The sequence below is a fragment of the Neofelis nebulosa genome, chromosome 7, assembly GCF_028018385.1.
Source record: "Neofelis nebulosa isolate mNeoNeb1 chromosome 7, mNeoNeb1.pri, whole genome shotgun sequence".
NCBI lineage: Eukaryota > Metazoa > Chordata > Mammalia > Carnivora > Felidae > Neofelis > Neofelis nebulosa.
Window position 1 is genome coordinate 31,182,104 of NC_080788.1, and position 22,468 is coordinate 31,204,571.

A 22,468-nucleotide genomic window follows, 5' to 3' on the forward strand; every position below is an offset into this window, starting at 1 on the left:
ATGCGGCCTTCCAGGCACATGTGGCCTCTCACGCTGTGGCCAAGCCAAGCAGCAGCGATTAGGCGGCTGGGAAGTGCAGCCCAGCGTGGCCTGAATATTTCACGGGAGATTTTGCTTCACAGAAAATCCCTTCTTCGCCTCCGTGCATGTCAGGGTATAATTACCCATTAGGTAGCAGAGCAGAAACCTGGGAGGACGTGCGTGCAGCTCCAGGTCTGGGCCCCTCGCTCTGCCTCTGCCGTACGCCTGGTCTGGCCCAGCGGGGCCCATCCCACCTCTCACCTGCCTCTGAGGGAGGGACAAACAGATGGCATTTTGGGACACGAGGTGTCCTGGCCCAGGGTCACCTCTGCCCTGGGTCCTCAGACTCTGTCCCCACCTAAGGAAGTGCCAAAGCCTCCCATCCTCTTGCCCGCCCTACTCAGGACCTCTCTGCAGGGGCGGCTGGTTTTTCTCACTCCCTTATCTTCCTCTTCTCTCAACTTCTGGCAGTTTCCTGAACAAATGGCAGAGAAGAGCAAGACAGAAGATGGAGAGAAGGGAGAGAGGGCATCTTGGCTGATCCCTGGAGCCCCCTCGTCTCCCAGCGTTTGCCCACCAGGGTGGGGATAGAGGGGGAGGTTCACACCTCCCTGTAGGAGGACTCTCCCTTACCCTTTTTGCCCTAGAAGAAAGATGTCCACTGGGCCTAGGTAACCTCAGGTGGTATCTCCTCCTGGAAGCCCTCCAGGACCCCTCTCCAGGTCAGAAGCCTTCTCTGGCTCCTACAGCCCCCATCTCCCCTGTATTTCCCTCCATCACTGTTCTGTAATCAAGGGCTCAAAACGTAGATGCCCACAGGGGCCAGAGAGGAGGTGACAGAGCGTGAATGGGCACCATAATGCTACCGGGAATGGCAGGACCTGAGATAAATGGAGAGCACATGCCCTGACGGAGGCAGCAACGCCAAGTGACGTCATGGCCCAGCGATCCACCTCCCAGGATAGACACAAGAGAACAGAAAACATGTCCCCACAAAGACAGTTACACAAATGTTCACAGCAGCATTATTCATAACTGCCAAAAAGAGGAAATGATCCAAATGTCCATGAATGAATGCATAAACAAAATGTGGTATATCCATAAAATGGAATATTATTGGGCCATAAAAAGGAATACTGATACGTGTTATAACATGGAAGAACTTTGAAAACATTATCTTTAGTGAAAGAAGCCAGACCTGACAGGCTACCTGGTGTATGATTCCATTTTATTTGAAATGTCCAGACTAGGCAAATCCAAAGAGAGGAAAGTAGATTAGTGGTCACCAGGGCTTTAGGCATAGAGAGAGGAGGAGTAACCACTAATGGGTACAGGGTTTTCTTTTAGGGTAATGGAAGTGTTCTGAAACGAGGGCAATGACTTTTGCCACTCTTGTGAATACACTGTAGAAGACTGAATTGTACACTTTAAAACGGTGAGTTTTTGGGAATGCAAACTGGTGTAGCCACCCTGGAAAACAGTATGGAGGTTCCTCAAGAAATTAAACATAGAATTACCCTACGACCCAGAAATTGCACTACTAGGCATTTATCCAAGGGATACAGGTGTGCTGTTCCGAAGGGACACAAGCACCCCCATGTTTATAGCAGCATTATTGACAATAGCCAATGTATGGAAAGAGCCCAAATGTCCATTGATGGATGAATGGACAAAGAAGATGTGGTGTATATATACACAATGCAGTATTACTCGGCAATCAAAAAGAATGAAATCTTGCCATTTGCAGCTACGTGGATGGAACTGGAGGCTATTATGCTAAGTGAAATTAGTCAGTCAGAGAAAGACAAAAATCCTATGACTTCACTAATATGAGGACTTTAAGAGACAAAACAGATGAACATAAGGGAAGGGAAACAAAAATAATATAAAAACAGGGAGGGGGACAAAACAAAAGAGACTCATAAATATGGAGAACAAACTGAGGGTTGCTGGAGGGGTGGTGGGAGGGGGGGATGGGCTAAATGAGTAAGGGGCACTAAGGAATCTACTCCTGAAATCATTGTTTCACTATATGCTAACTAATTTGGATGTAAATTTAAAAAAATAAAAAATAAAACAAGTTATAAAAATAAAATAAAATAAAATAAAATAATAAAATAAAATGGTGAGTTTTATGGTATGTGAACTGTATCTCAATTTTAAAAAACAAAATTGTTTGAAATGGAACAAAACAAATCCACAAGCCACATCCCTGGTTGGGGCCTCCAATTTCTGTCCCCTAGTTTACATATCTGTCTCTCCCACAAGAATAGAGAGTTGGCCCTACCTGAGGCCCCTCTGTGGTCCCCAGAGCGGGCACCCAAGAGCAGGCACTGATCCACAACAGTGGCCAAAGCAGCACATTAACCCAGGCCACATCTTGTGCTTTGCAAAACCTCCCTCAGGTGGCTCTGGCCCAGAGTCACAGCTGGGTCTCAGGCAAGGCCACTAAGGCCCAGTGTCAGAGTTGACGTCCTAAAGTCATACAACAAGCTGCAGGCAGAAATGGGCAGAGGAGCCAGGCCTCCACAGGGCAGCAGGTGGCCAGCCCCAAGTGGGCACAACCGTGCAGGCAGTTCTGTTGCTGCTTCCCACCTCACAGCCCCCCAGGTTCCCCAAGCCTCAGAATTGAGTCTACTTGCTGGATCTGTCCCCAGTCTCCACTGGGGCCCTGAAAGCAGCTCAGCCACAGCAGTGAGGCCCCTTCCCTCACTCCTTTGTCAGCACCCCCAGCCAGCCCACAATTGCTTCCCATAATCCCTAGGCACAGCCCGCACCGTGACCTAGACACCCAGTTTCTTAGAGGCCCAGCATGACGTGACTGGACGCTCAGGGTTGGCCATGGGCAGAGGCCGAGCTTCAGGTGCAGAGTGGCACCGGTGGGGTGACCAGCCATCCTGGGATTGACATATATGCTAAAGTGGGACAGTCCTGGGCAAAACAGGACAACTGGCCACCATACCTGGAAGGGCCTCATCCCCTTTCTCTGCCCTGGGGGGTGAGCCACAGGGAGAGGGGTTTCTTCTCCTGAAAGGTCCTTCTCTCTCTTCCTCTCCTGCTCACCTTCTTTTACTCTGCCATCCTGACTCCCAGAACCTTCCATCAGCAGAAAGGAATCCTCCCCGGCAGCATCTCCTTCAGGTCCCTTAAGGACAGCAGGTTTCCAGAACCAGCCCTGAGATCCCATGTGTTTGCGGGGATGCGGTGGGGAGGGGCCAATAGAGTAAGGCCCTTCATCCCTCCTTCGTCTGCAGCCACCCTGGAGCCATCAGCTCCCTGAGGCAGGGAACTGTTTTCTACTTGGTTCACAGCTGTGTCTCCAGAAGACCAGGTGCCCAGTAAACATTTGCGGAATGAACGATTGAGTCTATTTTCCGCTCCAAGCTTCCCCCACTTCTTTGAAGTGCTAAAGAATAAAAGAGGGGAAACTCCTGGCCTTGGGAATAAATTCTGAAGTCTTCAAGTGGCCATGGAGGCCTCCTCCATCTGACCCTCACACCTCTCAGCCACCCCCCAATTCACGACAGGCCCCAGCCCAGCACCCGCAGAGACCCCAGCAGGTGCCCTACCTGGAGGTGCTCTCGAACCTGCTCACAGATACTGAGCTCAGCTCCTCCCCTCCTGGAAGTCTTCCTTCATCACTATTTGCACCCCTCCCAAGGGGCTCCCTGCCCAGCTGAGCCCTTGCAGCAGCCCCGGGTACAGGAGAGAATGAGGGAAGAGCTAGGTGTGTGCCTGACACAGATTACCTGGGACCTGGGCCGGCTTCCCGCTGGAAGGGTGTCTGGGAGTCTCAGGGTCTGAGTGCCAGCAACTGGTGTAAGGCCAGGGGGAGGCTTACAGAGGAGAGGAGGGGAGGGAAAAGACAGAGAGGAAGAGGGGAGATGTAGGATTCCAAGAAGGCTGTCAGAGTCCACATGGTGATTAAAGTGGTTGGGTGGCCAGTCACCTTCAGATACATGATATCCCCCCAAAGACACAGATCACTGCCCATGCGCAGAGTGAGGTTAAAGGAGGGGAAGGAGGCCCTTACGGGAGAGAAAGGCCAGCTTTACACAGTCACATCTTTCTTTACCTCCTGCCCTCATGCACCAGTGGGCTGGGAGGCTGTCGGGTACCTATCTGGGGCCTCGCACTAAGTCCTGACCCTGCTCACACCAAGCCCCAATCCTGGTCACGTACTGAGTCCTGACCCTGGTCTCACATGGAGCCCCAGTGCTGCTCACACACTGAGCACTGACCCTGGTCACACACCAAGCCCTGACCCTGGCAGGGTAGACTGGCCCTCAAAAACCTAGAAGAGGTTCTAGACACCTCAGCCTCTCTCCTATTACTATTCCTCAAGGCTTGGTGACAGATCTGGTCTACGGGTGTCACAGACAAGTTCCAGCTCTGAGTGACTGCTGGCAGCTGGTGCCCAAGGTAGCTAATGGGTGTCTGATTTCCTGACCTTCTCAAGACCAAGACTGAGAATGTGACAAGCCTCCTCTGATACCAGGACCCAGCAAGTATCTAATAGATGTCAGCCCCAGTCCCGGGTTTCCACACAGTAGCTGCCACTCCCCTGCCCCCCTCCCCTCCCACATGGATCCAGCTCCACCTCCCTCTCTTGCCCAGGGCCCAGAAGAAAGCTGTGAATTGCTGGGTACTGGCCTCCCCCCCATCACCCCTCCCCCCTCCTGGCCTTTCCCAGCCCAGATACACATCACACCGGCCCCCATTTAGTGTCCTCAGCTGGCTGTCAGCTAATCCCTGCAGAGGTGTTAACCGATAATTAAGATGTGAGCTGTAAACTTAAAGTGTGATTCCCTGCCAGGAGTATTCTGGTTTTAACAGGTTCCTCTTCAAAATGGGAAAACCTTCAAGACCTAGGCAAATAGCAGGCAGGGAAGCAGAGTTGGGCGGGGTGGTATATTTTGGGCCAGAAGCCCTTCTAACCTTCCTGGAAACCACTCCCCTTCCCCTCTCCCTTCACCTGGGTGGATAGAACACAGGCATGGGAGCAGAAAGCTGCCTCCCAGTCTCAGCCCCACTTCCTAAGAGTTGATGCCATTGGACATGTGTGATGAAAACCTGCCGAGCCTCAGTTTCCTTGTCTGCAAACGGGTATACGACATACATACCAACCCCGCAGAACTGTGTGGGCACACAGGAGGCCCTCAATACTGGACAGCTCCCATCCTCCCTAACTTCCCTTCGCTTCTTCCCTCACTGAAGGCGACTGTGTCAGCTTGCATTCCTGTCCCTGCACACTCCACCCTCATCCATCACCAAGCCTCGACTTTCTCACAAAGATCAGTGCAATCGAATGACGGCAATGGAGCTGCAGAGCAGGGAGGAAAGCTTACTCGATGAAGTGTCAAAGCCAACTGGCTGGTCTTTTAGGGAAAAACACTTCGATCCCTACCTCAAACCACACACCTAAAAACAGTCCAGGTGAACTACAGATTTAAATATTTTCAAATATCATAAACGACTAGAAACAACGTAAGACAACATTTTCAAAGCTTTGCAGTGGCCAAGGCCAGAAACTCTAACGGAAAAGAGTGGCAGACCCTGACTACAGGACAGTTTTCAACATTTCAGGGTTAAGAAAAACTCTACAAACTTAAATGACACACACACACACAAAACTGTAAAAAACATCTGCAACATACTACAGACAAAGGGTTAAATCCCTTAACCTCTTATAAATCAATTTGCTCTTGCAAGTCAATAAAATGTATTTCACACAACCACCGCCCACCCACCCCCAATCACTGGAGCCAAGGTCATCTGTGATCTCCCACAGCTAATGCATGATCAATGCTCCCTCTGCACCTTACTCAAACTTATGCTTGACCCCTTGGCTTCCAGGACCTCATACCTGCTTGGTTCCCCTCCACGTCACTGGTTGCTCTTTCTGACTCACTTTTTTTGGTTCCTCCTCAGCTCCCCAACTTTTAACTGAAGGAAGCCCCAAGGCCAGGTCTTTGGTCTTTCTTCTCTTTTCTATTTATATTCACTCCTTTGATGCTCTCAACCAATCTCAAGGCTTAAAATACTACCTTTATGCTGATAACCCTAGATTGTGTCTCTAGCCCCAAACTGTCACCTGAACTCCAGCCTCACACATCCAACTGTCAACTCCACACTTCTTGAATGTCTACTTCGCATGTCTCCAGCCAGGGTCTGCTCACAGGTGTGCTACCTAGGCAGTCATACATTGTCCCTGAGTGTGGTTTAATGCTCTACTATTACCACTTGGCGATTCTTAATCATTTTTTTAAAATAAAGGGCCACCATTCCATTTTCATTTTGCTCCAGGCCCCACACATTACATATCCAGTCCTGTCCACAGGTGAGCTCTTCTCCTTCCCTACATCAAACTCATTCCTCCTCCTCGCTGTCCAGTCTGTTGATGTCCAGTCTGTCGCTGCCCTTCCAGATACTTGGGCCCAAATGCTTGGAGTCATTGCTATGGACTAAATGTGCCTCTCAAAAGTCATATGCTGAATCCCAAACCCCTAATGTGATGGTACTTGGAGGTGGAGCCATTGGGAGGTAATTAGGATTAGATGAGGTCATGATGGTGCGGCCCTGGTGATGGGATTAGTGTCTTTATAAGAAGAGGAAGAGTCCACCAGGGCTCTCTATCTCTCTGTGGTGCACAAAGAAGAGGTCCTATGAGCACACAGATGGAAGCTGTCTATAAGTCAAACAGAGGGTCCACACCAAGAACTGAGTTTTCCAGCACCTTGATCTTGGACTTCCAAGTCTCCAGAAGTGTGAGAAGTAAATGTTGTTGTTCAAGCCACCCAAGCCTATGGTATTTGGATATGGCAGCCCAAGATGACTAAGACAGTAATCCCTGGCTCTCTCTGTCTCACACACCACCTCATCCAATGTGTCAGCAAATCCTCTTGGCTCTACCATTAACACACACCAAGAACCTCTTCACTTCTCCCCACCTCTGCCAAGCCCCCCTGCTCTAAGCCCCCACTGTTTCTTCCTTGGATCACTACCACAGCCTATTGACTGATCTCCCTGCTTCCCTGGCCTTCACAGCAGCCAGAAGGATCTGGTTAAAATGAAATTCAGATCATGTCATGTCACTATTCAGAATCTTCCATGACTCCCTTCTTCATCCTGAGTAAAAGCCAAGTCCTCAGGGTGGCCCATGTGGCCCTGTGTCATGTGCTCTTGATCCCTCTCTGGCCATACCTCCCACTCTCTCTCACTCCCCATGTTCCAGCCACTCTGGCCTTCTCACTGAGCCCTGCACGGACCAGGCCTGCCTGGCACTGAGGATCCCAAGCTGTCCACCTGATTCAGTCTCTTGCTTCCTGCCCGTGTCCTGAAGTGCCACCTCCCAGCAAAGTCTGACTACCAGATCCAGGCTCCCCAACATTCCCCACCCCTGCCCTGCTTTATTTTTTCCTCTTTTGCACTTAACACTACCACACACACACACACACACACACACACTATATTTCACTCATTTATCTGTTATACGTTCCATGGAGCAGATCTGTTTCATCAGTTTTGTTTACTGCTAGGTCCCCAATGCAAACAGTGCCCAACACATAGTAGGTGCTCAACAAACACCTACTGAATGAATGAACAGATACATAGAAAAATGAGCTGAGGACATAACATGAACAGGCAATCCACAAATGAAGAAATTAAAATGGCCAACAAACATATATGAACATGTTCAACCTCATCAGTAATCAAAGAAATGTAAAATAAAAGCAGTTTTACCTAACAGATCAGCAGAGATTTAAGGGATTGCTAATGCTCATGGTTGGCAAGGATGAGGGGATGAAGCCTCTTGCACATAGTAAGTCGGCACAACCTTCTGGAGGTTGACCTGGCTGTACAGATTAACTCCTGTAATGTGCATGCCCTCTGACCCAGGCGGTTCCCTTTCAGAGACACTCCTTAAGGACTCATAACCCCAGTGCATGGTCATGTACGAACTGGGAGGTTCCCTGAAGGAGATCTATAAACAGCCAAACACTGGAAACAATCTAAATGGCCACCGACAGGATAAACAATTGATATAAGGCTTAAAGACCAGCCAAACAACTGGACATAAAAGGATTTGAAAGAACTCTGGAATGACCTACACAGTATGTTCTTAGATGAAAACTCAAATGACACAGCAGTATAATTAGGATGATCCCATGCTTTTGCTTTTAAAATATGTTTATAAGTGCACAGACAAAAATTTTGGAGGAATAAACATTGAACTAATTAGCAGTGTTTAGTCGTGGGGAGGAAGAGATTACGGACAGGCCTCGAACTGCATGCTCTACATACTGCTGGATTGTTAGATGGATACATAGATACATACATACATGTACATACATACATACATAGATACATAGATGGATGGATGGATGGATGGATGGATGGATGAATAGATGGGTGGATGGATAGATACATGCATGCATAGATGGTGAGTGGGTGGATGGATGGATGAATGGATGGATGGATGGATGGATGGATAGGTGGGTACATGGATGGATAGATGGGTACATAGATAGATAGATAGATAGATAGATAGATAACATATAGAGAACATATATTACATTACTAGTCAGAAAAATGACTCCAATTGCCAAGAAGACACTTCTGTCACCCCAGTGTTGAAAGATACAGAAATAGGACATTCCAAGCCCTCCATTATCTGGCCCTGCCTCTTCCCTGTTGCCCCCCACCTCCAGCCCCACACCCCATGCACTCTGGGTTCCAAGCACATGAGACAATTTTCTATTCTTGGTTCTTTTTGCAGCTCCAGGCCCATCTCACAGCTCTGTTCACGGGTACAGAGGCCCAGCCAGCCTTACCTCATGGCCTCCTTGGTCTGGACTCTGCTGTCAGAGAGCCAGAGAGAGAAGACAGGCACCCTGAGAGCACAGTCAACAGCCTCCAGCGGGAACCCCCAGGGCTCTGCCCCAGATTGGCCTATGGGAACCTGGGGGATCAGGAGATGCCCACTGATTGTGACCTATTCAGGCTTGGCCACCCCTGGGTCCAACACATCCACCACAGGCACTGGAGACAGCTGATCCGAAGGGGCCAAGGTGGACCCAGCAGGGAGGACTCCGCAGGAGAAGAGGGGCACTGGGGCCCCCTCAGGCCCACTTAGGTTGCCAAATTTAGCAAAAATCTGGGGATATACTTATGCTAAAAAATGATTTGTTGTTTGTCTCAAGCTCAAAATTAATTGGATACCCTGTAAAGTTTTCTGGCAAGCCCAGCCCCAAACCCATCCCACCTTTGGGGCACTTGGCCCTGAGCAGAAAGCCTTCATTTGGGGTGCCCAGGAGCAGCAGAGAAATGCCAAGTGGCTTAAAAGTCAACTGGGCTGTTCCTGGTGCCCAGGAGGAACACCTCTGCCCTGGAGGGGTTCTGCATGGAGTAAGAGCTGTCACTCATGGAAGCACACACACAGGGCTAGCATGGCGACTCTGGCAGAGAAACGCCAGAGTGACAGCAAAGGGAGCCCCACAGAGACAGAAGTACCACAGCCAAAGTACTTAGCAAGTATGTGCAGTGAAACGACACTGAACAAACCGCAGACAGCAACCATGTCAGAAAAACCGAGGTTGGCAGAATTAGATGTCCTGGGGCCTCTCAGTGTCCCCAAGTCCCCCAGGAGGCCCTGCTACTGCCAGGGCCTTCAAACCACACCTGTGCCCACACCACTGCCCCTGGGAGGGGCTCATCCACAGAGGGCCTTCCTGCTCCTCACTCCCAGAGCCCTCCCACCCAAAGCAGAGGCGTGAGGCGACGTGAGTCCCCTTGCTTTCCCCTTACCTGGGTCAGACGGCGCCGGGAGGCAAACAGATCAGCCTCTGGGGGCCCGGGGAGCAGCAGCCTATTGGTCTCGGTCCCAGCATGCACTGCAATGGGAGAGCAGGAAGGTTAGTGCAACTAAGATGGGCTTCTGCTAGTCAACCCAGGATGTCTGGCCTCTGCCTCACCAGCACCCACAGCACCCTTAGCAAGGTCCCAAAGGCCCCCTACCCCCGGGCCCTCTGTGCCAGTCCCCTGTCCCAGCCTGCAAGTCTCTGGCTGGCTGACCACTCCTCCCTGCAGGAGGCTCCCTGACCCCTCTCCTCCTTGTCAGGGCACCCCTCCACCACATGGTCCTCCTCCTGCACGTGGTCACAAGCTGCTGTTTCCTGCCTGCCCCCCTTGCCCTGCCCTGCTCCCTGGGCTGCCTGACCCACATCAGAGTTTCGGTCACCCTCTATATATGTCCCCCAGTGGTGCCATCATGCCCAGAGAGAATGGAAGCCCCTGCCTTTGCCTCCTCCCTGGCACAGCACCAGCCTCTCTCTGCCTGGCCCCCACCTCCTCCTGATCCTCACAGGCCTGGCTCCTTCTCCTCATCCAAGTGTCCAGGTTCAGTTCCAGACACCTCTTCAGAAAGCCCTCCCTGACCTCTGTATGAGGGCGGCCCTCCTAACCCGAGTCACGCTACTCTGACTGATCTGTCACTCCAGTTTCCCTGTCTCAACAACCTCACAGCAAGCATTTTTTTTTTCCAGGCAGGTTAATTGAGCTACAATTTACCTAGAGTAAAATCTACACTTTCCAGTGCAGTTCTTTGAGTTCTGACAGCTGCATGCAGCCATGTTACCACTACCACATTCAAGGTCTAGAACAATTCTACCACCCGAAAAGTCTCCACGTGCTGTCTTTTTGTAGCCAACTCCTCCCCAACCCCAGCCCCTAACAACCACTGATCTATTTTCTGTCTCTATAGTTTTGCCTTTTCCAGAATGGCATACAAATGGCTTTATCTGTATGTATCCTTTGGAGCCTGGCTTTATTCATTTAGCATATAATGCATTGGAGATTTACCTTTGTTGTTTCTCTGTTGTTCCAAATTTCATTCTTTTTTATTGCTGAATAGTATTCAATTGTTTACCCATTCACTAGCTGAAGGACATTTGGGCTGTTTCCAGCTTTTGGTGACTATGAATAAAGCCACTATAAATATTCACATACAGGTTTTTATGTGAACATAAGTTGTTACTTCTCTTGGGTAAATCCCTAGCATTAGGATTGCTGGGTTATATGGTAAACATATTTTTAACTTTATAGGAAACTGCCAAACGGTTTGTCTTCTCTTTTCTTTTTCTTTCTTTCTTTCTTTCTTTCTTTCTTTCTTTCTTTCTTTTTCTTTCTTTCTTTCTCTTTCTTTCTTTCTTTCTTTTTCTTTCTTTCTTTCTTTCTTTTTCTTTCTTTCTTTCTTTCTTTCTTTCTTTCTTTCTTTCTTCCTTTCTTTCTTTCTTTCTTTCTTTCTTTTTTTACCAAACTGTTTTCTCAAGTGGCTGTGCCCCATACTGCAGTCTCACCAGCAACATATGAGAGTTCTGGTTGCTCAGTATCCCAAAGCTTTTCTTATCAGGCCCTGCCAGACACTCTGGGTTTCCCTGGCCTCGGCCGCCCCAAGTGGAAAGAATGAGCCAAAGTCATGGCCTTGGGTCTTCTGAAACCCTTGCTCTTAGTGGTCCCATAATACCCCTTGTACAGAGGATTTTACTGCTCACTAACGTCTGGGTGCATTTCCTCCATCCCAGCATAGTGTCCCCTACACTTTCTCAGCCCCCCCTTGCAGTGAGTTGAGGCTATATGAGAAGTTTTGGTCAGTGGGCTATGAACAAAAGTGGTGTGTGTCATTGCGGGGCCAAAGCATTTAAGACTCTACCACTTTCTCTTCTTTGCCACAGTGACTGGAAGAGACCATGTGTTCCAGGTAGGACAGCTGCAAGATGGTGGAGCTTCTATCGGCCTGGGCCCCTGCATGACGTATGGACCAGAGTCTGCCACCCTCCCCACCTCCCACACTGGATATACAATGGAAACGAAGGATATACTGTAAATAAAGGAAGAAAGAATAAGGGAACCTTTGTTGCACTAAATCACCAAGAGTTCCTAAAAAACCTGTTGGTTTAGCACAATCTTGTCTTTCCTACCATATCACCCCTGGCCACTTGGGGCACATGACCTGTATTTGGCTTGAGGGGATGCTTGATGACTTTCTGAGTGAGAGAACTAAGCTCCATTTGGGAGCCCCTAAATAACTAGGATTTCAGTGCGGGGCAGAAATATGTCAATCCCCAGTTTGAAGGGCTCTCTATCCACAAGGAAAAGGGGGAAGTTTCAGGGCCTATAGCAGGATCCACCAGCAGGCCAATTCCCATCTGGAGAAGGGAGGTGTGAGCAGAGGCAAGCGGTAGCATCTCCATGACAGTGGGGCCTTGGCTTACATTCAAGGGCTTGAAATGCACTTTAGAACAAAGGCTGGGGCATCCTCAGAGCTCTGCCCCTGACTCAGGTCTAGGATCAGCTCTAGAAAGGCCCTGGGGCCCCCTATGAGTCTGCCCTGGATTGACAACTGGGGGTGGGGGACTCTGACTCGTGGCCCTGGAGCCACGAATGACAGCAAGCTTCAAGCTTAATTATACACTTATATTTTGAACTTATCGGCACTTTACTTTGGCAATTATCACCTTAAATGTTGTGTGCTTCTGTGGGACCACGCAGGGAATAGGCAGAAGAGACAGTCCCTCAAGAAAACAACAGGCTCTGTCAAGCGACCTGAGGGGAAATCCCCTAATGTGCACAAATGCCCCTATGACTTCCTCAATTTTTCCAAGAAGTAAGATCTGGCTGTAGTAGAATATACTCCCTCCCCTCCACCCCTCCTGAAAAACAAAAAGGGTACAACACGGCTTCCTTGACGCCATTAGAAAGACCCTTCTATCATAAGGGCAAACTTGAGAAGGTTCTTAAGTATGAGCACCGATGCTGGTGTCAATGTGTCTCCAAAGGCTCATCTGGCTTTGAACTTTGGCCAGGCTAGTTGGAAATCACAGCATGGCACAGCACCCTATAAAGGTACTATGGTATGCTGGGGAAGGGGGCTTGCGTTGGAGGTGGGGGAAGGTGTTGAAGAAGCCCTTGGGACAAAGCCAGGCTTGGTGGAACCTGGGGACATGGTGACCAGGCTTCCCCAAAGCAGTCATAAAGAATCTTCTGTCAGGGCCTTGGGGGGGGGGGCAGGTCCATAGTCAGGTATAACAGTCCCCTGGGAAGGACTGGAGTGAGTTCTGCCATCCGTTGGGTCAAAAATAAACAGATGTGACTGGTAACATGCATATGAAAACAAAATCTTACAAGAAACAGGCAATAACTGCTCCATTCTTTACCACAAGGATTTCTTTACCTGGGAGTTTATTTCAATGATGAGAAATCCTTAATGGTGAGTTTGGTGATTTCAGTGATAAATTTTTAATTGGGTGCAGACCTGAGGTTTTACCCTGGTTTGAACACCTTGCACCCACCCCTTACAGCCACAGGATGTGCTTAGATATGCTCGTGGGAAGAAAATGTGCTCAGAATTTGCTGTGCTCTCTGCTTTTGTTTCCTATGGGCAAGTTTTCTGGCCAACGATTCTGAGAATGACTCATCCCGGGGTCAGGGATCCAGTGATGGCTCATGGCTAGAGTGGAGAGCTGGCTGGCCTGGGGTCAGCTCAGACCCCCCACCTCGAAAGTACACCTGAGCGTCTATACTCAGGGAGGAAGGAGTTTTAGATCTGGATGTTATGGTCTGGTTCTCGGAGACCGGATAATGTTGGGATGAATGCATGGGCTTGCAGAAAATGCCTGACTAGAACTGCTTGGGGGAGGATTCCTTGAGTGCAGAATGAATCGTTCTCCTCTGAATGGTTTTTGCTGAATGACTGGACTTTAATTCACTGTCTGTGGAGGGCTTGGGGGCTGAAAACAGAGGACAGAGGTTCAAAGGCAAATGTTGAAAGAAGTTCCCACGGGGAAGAGCTGGCATAGGAGAGAGGTGACAGGTGGAGGGAAAATGGAGGAGGAAGAAGATTGAAAAGAGGGACAGATGCAGGTGAGGTGAACACCTTGCTATCATCATCATCGGAGTCATTGTGGAGAGCATCCAATGAGCCCCGAGGGGGCTCAGCACTTCATAGGTGCTAACACATTTAATCTCCAACAACACCCCACAAGGTGAGTACTGTGATCGTCTACAGTTTCAGAATGGGGAAACCAAGGCACGGAGAGGCAAAGTAACTTGGCTTGTAAGGAATGGGGCTGCATTTCCCACCCATGCGGTCTGGTTCCAGCACTCATCCTAAGAGTCCCGATAAAACTGGGTTGGTCAGGTTAGAAATGAATGAAAGGCTCCTCAATGATGTTGGTGGGTATTCTGTCTGGGTGGTCAGATTTAAGTTGTTGAGAAAAATCCCCTTTCTGTTACTTACTAGCTCTGTGGCCTTGAGCAAGTTACTTAACCTCTCTGGGTCTGGTTCTTCATCTGTAAAATATACTTCATATGGTAGTTCAGATTACAGAGTGCGCGTGTGTGATGCTGCCTACAGTACCTGGCAGAGAACAGATAATCCACAGAGTAGAGCCCACACTATACCCCCTCCATGGAGCCACAGTCTAGACACCAATCTCCAGAACTTGAAGCACGTACATGCGTGTGCGTATGTGTATTCATATGTGCCGTGCTCCTGCCAAGGTGAGTACTCATGTGCACCTGCAGGCATTTCCCTCCCTAATCCTGTCCCCGATTTAGCCATACACCCGGGCATCACCCCAAAGTCCTTTTTCTCTCCCTCTCTCATCCTCGCATCCTATCATCATGGGCAGTCGATCCCGGAATATTTCCCAAACTCACCTTTTTCCCGTTTTCCCCTACCCCCACCCCAGCACAAAGGTCTCAGCTGCTTCCTATCCTCTTGCTGTCCCCCCTCCACCCGTGCTCCTCACAGTGGCAATCAGAGTGACCTTACCCAGTCACCCATCTGACCTCCACTTAAAACCCTTCCAGGAAGGCTGGCCAAGCAGGATGTGAAACTCACGAGCCCTGAGGAGAAGTCTGACAGATTTGACTAAATAAAGATCTAAAGCTTCTATACGGCCAAAGAGACCATAAACAAAGTTAAAAAGACAAACAGCAGACTAGGGAAAATATTTTCAACACGCACAACAGACAAGAAGTTTTAAAATTCCTAATAATCTAAAAGCTCCTTTATATCAATAAGAAAAAGGAAAAAGAAAAAAAGAAAGAAAAATGAGCAAAGGATATGAACAGTCAATTCACAGAGGAGGAAACACAAATGGTCCATAACCGCATGAAAAGATGCTCAGCCTCGCTGGGGAGAAGGCAAGTGAGTGCTGAAACCACAGCAAGACGATTTCCTGGATTAGCAAAAATTAAAAAGCTTGATAATGTTCAGTGCAGAGGACGGCATGGGGAAATGGCCACCCACAGATACTGAGAGCGGGAGCATAACCTGGCCTGGCCCTTTGGAAGAGCACTGTGGCACTACCCAGCAAAATTTAATAAACATACCCTTCACCCGGGCAATTCCATGCCTAGAAATCAATCCCACACAAATGCTTACACATGTCAGCAAGACAGATACGCAAGGATGGTCACTGAAGCATTATTTGCAAGAGTGAAAAACTGAAGACAACCTAAAGATCCATCAACCTAGGAACAGTTACATAAATTACACTATGTCCAAACAAGGGAATATTAGGCAACCATTAAAAATACCACACACCCGTATGCTGGGACACTGACAGATGCCCACAACACACTGGGAAGTGAAAAATGGAAGTTATGGAATAATGTGCATAATACTATTCCATTTTTTTAAAAGGAATATACAGAGGCACCTGGCTGGCTCAGTCGGTGGAGTGTGCAACTTTTGATCTTGGGGTTGAGTGTGAGCCCCACAAGGGGTGTAGGGATAACTTAAAAATAAAATCTTTAAAAAAAAAAGTAATATACAATAAATAGGTTTGTAAGGCACAGAAAAAGTTCTGGAAAGAGGTACACCAGACCTTGGCAGAATAAGATTTAAGGGCAAAGAGGGAACTTCCATACTTAACAGGACACACTTCTGTACTGTTTCAATGTTTTTGCATGAGCAAATATTAAAAAAGAAAGAAAGGGGAAAAAGTACCCCCTTTCATGGCCCTTCACAGGCAGTAGTACTAAACCCCTCAGTGTGGACCCAGGGTCCCTCAGGACACAGCCTTTGTGTACCACCAGCTGGGATCGCCTCCTGGTCTATTCCAACCTTAAGTCTAGACACAGCCAGATCCCTCGTATGTCCCCCAAACTGCCTCTGGGTCTTCATCTGTGTGGTTCCCTCGTCTGGGTATGTCCTTCACTGCCCCTGAGACTCATCTTTCAAGTTGGTGCTCATGTGTCACCACCTACTGGAAACTCTCCCTGAATGCTGGGCCCTACGCAGCCTCCAGGCTCCCTCCCATAGTGATGGTGACAGTCAACTGCCAGGACGCACACGCAGTGTGTCTGTGTTAGGGCTGTGCTATGTGCTTTACACTGTATTGACTCGCTTGATCCTTAGAGCAACCCTAGGTAGGTTTGTCATCACCTCCTTTAACAGATGAGGAAACTGAGGCACGGGAAGACTACATGACTTGTTCTAAGTCACACAGCCAGTCATCAGCAGAGCCAGTGAGCAGAGCCAGGCAGAGTGCCCGTGCAGCCATCCACCAGCACTGGACCACCCTGGTACCTGTACCTGGTGGCCCCAAGACTTTCCTGTGAACCCTAAAGGTGGGGTTTGCCTTGTTCTCGCCCCTCAGGACTTGGGCACAGGGAGGTCTGCTGGGGCCAGAAGCCTGCCCCCCGTCCTCACCAGCCAGGGCTGCAGTGAGCATCTGGCAGGCCACGGGGCTGGTCTCCTCAGGGGGCTGGGGCCACTGCTGTGAGAGGCCGTCTGAGCCAGAACTGCCGAGGAAAGGGATGAGTTTGTAGAGGTGCAGCCCCTCCCAAGACAAGGACCCCACTACCTCCTGTGCAGCTTCTGTGCGCCAGGCTCTGGGGGTAACTGGCCTGGGAAGCCAGGTCCCTGCCTTTCACACAGATGCAAGGTCAGACACAGGAAAGCCAAGGGCCCAAGATGGGGGGGGGGGGGGGTGGAGGAAAGAGCCGGAGGATGGTGCTGGACAGGGGTGGGAGGGTGACTTCCGATCGGAGTGAGAGCAGACAGGGTGTCTCCATGAAAGAAGTGGCATCATTTGGGCCCAGCCTAGTAAGACGAAGGGGGCTGGAGCAGATGGAGTTGGGGAGGGGAATTCAGGGGCCCGGAAGAGCTTGGACAAGGGCCTGGAGGTGGGAACGTGTGGGGAGCCCTGGGAAAGAGTCCTTGGATCTGGCTGGAGGATGCAGCAAGAAGCGAAGTGGCAGTGGATGCGGAGGGGTTCGGGGGGAGGTTTGGGGAGAGAAAGAGGGAGGGGGAACTGCCCAGAGGCGAGGTGGGGGTAATCTGGAGGGGTGGCTTGGCCTAGGATCTGAGCTTGTCAGGCAAGCTTCACCTTTGCACTTGGTGGTGTGACTGGGGCCTAGTTCCTGACCTTGCCTGGTTCCCTCACCTGTATAAATAACCTCCCAGGCTGTTGAGAGAATTAAATGAGGCAGTGATTTACCGCACCCAGAATCCAGGGAGGAGAGATGAACACATCTGGGGCAGCATGGTGCCTGGGACAGAGGGGTGGCTTCCTGGGCGCATCTACCTGCGCAGCATGAACTGGTGTGTGCGCATGGCCAGGAAAAGTATGCAAATGCAATCCTTGTGTTTACATTCATGATAATGTGATTTCAGACTCTACCTTAAAGACCTAAGAGAGGCAGAGCCCCACGGTCTTGAGCAGGTCCCTCCCCCACATGGGAGAAGTGGGCAGCTGGCTGGGTGGTTTCTCTAGGCCTGGTTTTTCAGAAAGGAAAGAAGAAGAAGGGAAATGGGCCGGAAGAGGAATCTAGAGGGAGAGATTAGCAGAGGGGAGGAGTGGGGGGTGAAGAAAGCAGAAGACCCTCGTTCCTGGAGCTAGTCCCCTACCCAGACAGGACCCTCCTCTCTTCCCTCACTCCCTGCTCCTGCTCCAGCCGCATCAGGAAGCCCCACACGCCAGTCTGAGTGGCCCGGGCTCAAGCACCGAACCCCCAGCCCCCACCAGTGCTGGGGCTGTATTCGCCCAGGTGGGAGTGGAGGAGTCAGAAGCTGACTCCTGCCCCCCAGGGTAAGTTCATTCCCCTGCAGACCACAGAACAGCAGTGTGCAGGCCCGCAGGCAGGCGAGCACTGGGAACCCGCCCCACCCGGCCAGCCGTGTAGCATTAGGCCAGTCACTGCACACCTCGTTTCCTCCTCATGCAATGGATAAACATGCTTTCCTTGCAAGGTAACGTTATCAGCCCAGTGCCGGGCACTCCATCAACCCTCCCCACACATGAGTCCCTTGGTTCCCCCAGAGCTGAGGATGGCCTGGAGGAGTCACAGCCAGTTCTTAGGGGGCGGGGGGCGGGGGAGGGAGAATCGCCCTAGCACCCCCGCCGCCCCCCACTGGCACCATCCTCTTCACCTCTTGCAGACCAGTGTCAGCCTCCCCACTGGCCCGCCTCCAGCACCTCCCCCTCCCACCTGCCTTCAGAGGAAGCTCTTAGTACAGATCCTGGGCCCTCAGCCCTCTGGGCCTCCCCCACCTCAGCTCTGATCACTCAGTGCCTGTTTGCTTGCCGCCTCCCCCACCGGCCCTGTGGGCAGGGACCATGTCTGACTCATCTTGGCCATTCCAGGGACTAGTGAGGGGCCTGGCACAGGAGTCCTGCCCACAGGCAGGAGAGCTGGCAGTGAGGATGGACAAATAGGGCCCCTCACCCCTCCCACCCCAGCACCTGTTACTCAGCTGGCATATGCGTGACAATGCTGGGCCAAGTGTGGGGCTGGGATCAGTGTTCAGTCTAGGACTGGGATCAAGGTTCAGTCTGCCCAGGATCAAGGTTCAGTGTGGGTGTAGGGTCAAGGCTCAATAAAGGAAGTTCTCTGCCTCTCCACCATGAAGGGCTCAGGACTCCCCCTAGCCTTGCCCACTGCTTGAAAACAACATATTCTGCCCCTGGGGAGCTGCAACCTGTCTTCTCAGTCCTCATTATGCCCACCCTCTACCCTGGCAAGGACCGTTCTGTGCTCCATTCCAGACAGCTATGCCGGGATTCTCATATTCCCATTACCCGAGCCACCACCTGACCCCCGCAGAGGCAGCTCAGGGGCCGGTGTGGGGGGAGTACTTCCTTGCATTCCTAACTGGCCTTCAGAAACACAGCAAGGATGGTCAGCCTTCTGGCATCACTGCATTCCCAAGTCAAGGAGAAGTGTTTTGTGGGTTATCTCAGATTTCTCGATTATCCACCCCACTGCCCTCACTCCATTAGCCCTGATAAAGCCAACGGAGGTAAACCCAGGTCTGACAACACGCAGGTGAAGGTGTCCACTGGCCCGTGCATTGAAATGTGATCCCAAAATGCCTCCATCTGTCGCAGTGCCTCAAATCCCTCCTTTGTGCTCTTTGCTTTAAGCCACGCTTGCCGACCCCCCTCTGAAACCTCCATTCTGGGTCCACTTTCAGCTGCCTGAGTGTGGGGCCTGTTGGATCCCTCGGCCCTGGGAGACTCGGGGCCTACCTGGTCTTGGCACTCGCAGGGCTCAGAAATGGGAGCGGGGTCAGAGACGGCCCTGGGTGGACATCAGAGCTAGGCTCACTTCCAGGAACTATGGTGTCAGGGCAGGGGTCTGCATCCACCCTGCAGCCCCCAGCCACGCAGCCAAGCCCCCCACCATCCCTGGCTGCTACTCTCCAAGCAGAGGGTCAAGTTGGTTTGCTGGCAAGACACATGGTTCTCATTTTAATTAATTAAAGAAAAATCTAATCACTGCATTAAACTTCTCATTACTCCACTTGAATACCCGTTAAGTAAATTTAATTACCAGAGGATTGGGTTTCCCAGCCTCTTTCATTAGCTTCTGATAAGATGAAAAGGGGGGAGGGAAAAGGGTAGGAAGCAGAACAATGTCATTCCCGACCCACGGAGGGCAGGATGGGTGATATGCCGGGGCTACCGTGGTCAGGCTTTGGTGTCTCCTTGGGGACAGGCTGAGCCCTAGGCCTGGGGGTGACTCTCCCACCCCAGCTACCCTTAGGAAGGGGAAAGCCTAGTATTTGGCTGAATGTTTTAACCAAGGCCACTCTTGGTTCTTTATACCCCACCACCTTCTAAAAGAGTTTGAGGCTGCCGAGAAAGCACAAGCTGAAAAATAAGAAAAGAAATCAGAAAAAGGAGAAAATGAGAGAGAAGTCAGAGGGAAGGCGACTGAGCAACTGTATGTATGCATGCCAGCATCCTCAGCACTTCTCAGAAATGGGCCACAAACCAGCTATGAGCTTCCTAGTGGCCAAGGCAAAGAGAGCAACACACTCTGGCACTGCTGTAGGAACCCACAAAGTATTCGTGAGGAAGTACACACTGGGCCTTGGCCTTTCCATCTGTAAAAAGGGTGGAGCTGGAGGAAGGACTAAAAGAGATAAACATTGGCTGGAGCAGTGAGCAGAGAGGGAGGGACCCACACAGGCCTGAAAAAGAGGATGGGGTAGAGAGCAAGGAAGGGCATAGTAGGTGGGGGAACTGCATGACTGACTAAAGTTGAAGGGAGGAAAGAAGAATGATTAGGGAAGAGGCAGGGGGCACAGGGAGGACACGGAGGCCTGGGGTGGAAAAAGATTCTTGAAAGGTGAGTGGAAGGGACTGGCATTGCTGTCTGGGGCCAGAGGAGCAAAAGACAGAGGAGGCAGCAGAGCAGGGCTCCTCTAGGACTGGCCAGGCCAGGGACACGGATCCTGCCTTCCTGTATTAAGTGGTGCCTTCTCAGAGCCCCTCCTCAGCTCACTGCACCCCCTTCTCCAGAGAATTGCCCTCTGCAAATGGGGGCCACCCACAGGCACCGCAGGCACGGCCCACAGTCAGTGACTGATTGATACAGGGGTACAAACGCCTGGCCACCTTGTCTAGGGGACAATTCTGTGGTGTCAACTCTACACCAGGGCCCCCTGGACCAGCCCAAGGCCACGACCTCACGCATGGGGCTCTCATACCTGCCCCAACTTCTTCTCTTCCTCCCTTTTCCCAAAAGCCCACCCTCAGTGAATCTCATGTTCACAAATCCTTGTCTCAGACTTTGCTTCTAGGGATCCTGACAATACTTCCTATGCAGCTCCTTCCAAGTTTGAAGGAAACAGGATGTTCCAAACTCCCCAGGAGAGAAAGGGAAGGGGCACAGAAAAGGATTTACTGAGCACCTGCTCTAGACACCAGTGCTTCCCACACATCGTTTCAGGTAGTTCTCATAGCACCCCTGCCAGGTGAGGTTCATCGTCAGATAAGGAAACTGAGGCTCAGAGAGGCACAGGGATCTGCCCAAGGACCCACAGCATATCTGTATCTATCTGGGACTGACTTTAAGCTGTCCAAGCTGGGGAGACTCCACCGATCATTTGTTATTTGCCTCCCTCAGTTGGGGGCAACTCTTTCTACCAGCAGGACCCCAAGCTTCCTTTGGGGAAACACCCTGTCCTCATTCCTGGTCACGTGGTTGGGGAAGGACCGACCCTGACCCCCAGTCCCTTTAAGTTTCCAAGACCTGGGGACCCAGCTAAAGGGGTCAGGATGATCCAAATCCTGCCAATAGGGCCCAAGAGATCAACCCCAGGGCTTTTATTTGTTCTATCAAGAAAGCAGATTTTGTCTCCACCCCTGACCCCAGATTTAAACCTGGAAGCATACTGCCCCAGAAACCGTTGGCAGACATCCTGTGACCATGTCATGTGAAATGCTCACAGAGGTGGAGCCACCACCAAGGAAGAGGGAGCAGAGAAATGCAGACAGAAAACAGGTCCTGGTCACACTGTTTGAACCGCTGGATTAAGCCCTGCCAGAAGCCCCATCTACCTCTGGATACTTCAGTTACATGAGCTGATACTTGTATTTTATTGAAATAAGTTTTTTTGCTATGTGCAACCAAAGGGATACGGTGACAGATATGGTGTTCAGAAAGGTATCCTTCCTATTCCAGAGACCAAGAAGGCTCAGCTAAGTATTCCCAGGAGCCAAGAGAGAGCAGATTGGGGTCGCCACCTACCGTGACTGCTACTGTGCCCCACTGAGTCCTGAAGCTTGAGGCGTCCCCGGGCTGGGGTGAGGAGTAGACTCGGAAGCTGGTCCAGGGGCTGGACAGGGACAGAGCCCTGGAGACGCAGGTGGGAGGCTGTGTGGCCTCACAGACTCAAGGCAGCCAGGACATGGCCATGGGATCTCTGGAAAATAGGAGAAACCAGAGTGAGCAGTAGGGTTCATATGGGGACAGAGGAGCATCGGGCACGGGGGCAGGGCAGAAGGCAGCCACGCTTCGGCAAAGGCGAGACCAAAGCCAGCCGAGTTTCCCTTCGCTTACTTCCTCTATTCCCCTGCCCTGGGTACCTCTCCCCCGCCCCCGTGCTACCTCCAGGCTGCAGAAAAGCAACTGCAGAAGGTGGAAT

At 50.9% G+C, this 22,468-nt stretch overlaps 1 protein-coding gene across 1 annotated transcript in view; it reads right to left on the bottom strand.

Moving 5' to 3' along the window:
• The window catches only part of LINGO1 (leucine rich repeat and Ig domain containing 1), a 75,997-nt gene extending 53,794 nt beyond the window's left edge, over positions 1 to 22,203 (bottom strand). The window contains exons 1-2 of the mRNA XM_058736977.1: positions 22,072 to 22,203; positions 9,829 to 9,914 (exon numbers count right to left, since the gene is read on the bottom strand). The gene's annotated coding sequence lies outside the window, so the exon portion shown is untranslated. The remainder of the gene's footprint in view (positions 1 to 9,828; positions 9,915 to 22,071) is intronic.
• Positions 22,204 to 22,468: the final 265 nt, after the last annotated feature.